The sequence below is a fragment of the Anoplophora glabripennis genome, unplaced genomic scaffold (assembly GCF_000390285.2).
Source record: "Anoplophora glabripennis isolate ALB-LARVAE unplaced genomic scaffold, Agla_2.0 scaffold701, whole genome shotgun sequence".
NCBI classification, from domain to species: Eukaryota; Metazoa; Arthropoda; class Insecta; order Coleoptera; family Cerambycidae; genus Anoplophora; species Anoplophora glabripennis.
In genome coordinates, this window is record NW_019416779.1 from 90,363 (window position 1) to 92,914 (window position 2,552).

Sequence of the window (2,552 nt, forward strand, 5' to 3'; positions counted from 1 at the left end):
GTAATATTACTTTCTAAACAGCTTCTTAAAATATTTGCACATCATTATGAAACACACTTTATAATTGATACAGTAGTACCATCTGACCAAAATGTAATAAAAAATACGAACTAAAGAAATAAAAATATCATGAACTGGCGATCGATGGAAGCGGGAAAAATTTGAAAACAAAATCGAGTGCAAGTCATTCTTTATAAATGTAATATACACTGTAAAAAAATCGGTGTGAGTGAAAGCAATAAAGGTTCGGAGTGAATCCATTGAGTAAAATTATTGAGAACAATTTCACTCAATATTGGACCTTTAAACTAAAACTGAGTACTTTCACTCAAATATAGGTACTCCTTAAATAAATACTTTACGTAAACTCGTATTTGGTCCTAAATCAGAGTAAATGTCCTCATTACTGAGTGAGTTTAAATGTATATTAATTTCAAATAATTTGAATGGCGCCGTGAAGATGGCACCACTTACATATTGCTTCTGTAATCTCGACCACAGTTGATAGGGGCTCCAGAAAAGTGTGATCACCAGGAGAACAGGCCATAGCCGGCGGCGACGGGTCTCAGCTGGCGGGTCTCAGCCAGGACAGAACTGTATAGCCTATTTAATCATTTATGAGTGATTTATTTTTGCACTTAATATTTAGTTAATTAAAAACCGAGTCCGAGTCAAAAATTACTCAATAATAGTTAAATTTAAAACATTTTATTAGAGAAAAAGTCAACTTTAAATTAGTTTTATACAGGGTGTTCCTAAATATCATGTACATAAGGAAGGGGGTAATTCTTTGGCTTATTTCATGACTAAAAGTTCATATAAACATAGGTCCGCAAACCCTTCGTTAGCGATCTACAGGGTAAGATTTTTTAGTTTTTTCTCTATAGCTTCCACAGTTTTTGAGATATTTAGCTGAAATTTGGAATATAGGTTACGCTGTAGGGCTTACATCATTGGGCATGCCAAATGGTCGTGATATTCTACAGAGTGATATTTTTTTCTTCCCTTTTCTTCCCCTGAACTTTTGTGCGGTGCGCCGCTGGTAGATTCTAAAATCAAAATTGAATTTTATGTTTTGTTGAGAAACGTTTTTGCCTCTTATGATTTTTTCATATCTGCGGCCATTACCGAGAAAAAAAATAAAAAACGATTTTATGTAATTCGTTAGATGGAATTTTAGATTCTTAAAATGGTCCAGTAGGCTCTGGCTTTATTTAGATAATTTCTTGTTTCTATTAATTTTGACAGTTCGTATTTGAAATAGTGGGTAACTTGGGTCTGCATATGTTTAAAAATTAAAGGTTTATGTTACAAACTGTAAGGTGTAAAAGTGTTTTAAATACTCATTATAATCTCATTTTACGAATTTTGAAATAGGTCATCCCAGCTTTCATTTTTAACAGGTAGTGGTGAATAAACTGTTAAAATTAATGGAAACAAGAGATTATTTAAATAAAGCCAGAGCCTACTGGACCATTTTAAGAATTTAAATTTTTTTATTATTTTTTTCTCGGTAACGGTCGCAGATACGAAAAAATCATAAGAGGTAAAAAAGTTTCTTAACAAAACATAAAATTTAATTTTGATTTTAGAATCTACCAGCGGCGAACCGCACAAAAGTTCAGGGGAAGAAAAGGGGGCATGAACCCCTAAAAGAATAGAATATCACGACCATTTGGCATGCCCAATGATGTAAGCCCTACAGCGTAACCTATATTCCAAATTTCAGCTAAATATCTCAAAAACTGTGGGAGTTATAAAGAAAAAACTAAAAAAATCTTAAAATTTCAACACCCTGTAGATCGGTAACGAAGCGTTTGCGGACCTATGGTTTATACGAACTTTTAGTCATGAAATAAGCCAAAGAATTACCCCTTCCCCTTATGTACATGATATTTAGGAACACCCTGTATATTCAGAATAGAGTCAAAAGTCGTTCAATTGATAGTTATCAGTAACTCGGTTGAGTAAAACTCATTTCTGATGCAATAGTTTCACTCAGTTGTACTCATACTAATAGAGTGAAAATTTCACACAATCGGGTGTGGACAGAAATTGGTACATTATTGAGTAAAATTGAGTGAAATTTTTTTGCAGTGTAATACAAAAAAATGGATTTCTGACGGACTTGGTTTAAGCTCGTCCGTCTAGAATAACCAGCAGTAAAAGCTATGAAAACAAATAGAAAATATAATAACATGTTTTTAGTAACTAATTTACATATAAAAGAATATTTTTTTGATACTTCATTTGTCAACTTTACGAAGCGTTTTCATATACGTGTTCACAGGAAAGCTTTTGTTTAATACAGAATCTAATAAAATCGGAAAGAATGATGAATTTACTGAAACAAACCAAGATATTTGAATTCTGATTTTTCAGTTAACTGAACTGATCCCGAAAATTGATACAAGAACATGCCACCTGAGATACCTCGTGCAGCCATGCAAACCTACTAGATCTAATGAAAGTAAAACCCCGTCAGTCGGGTCTCGTCTCCTAGAGCGCGGAAATGGAGGCGCACAGAATGCACTACGAACTCGAAACCCATT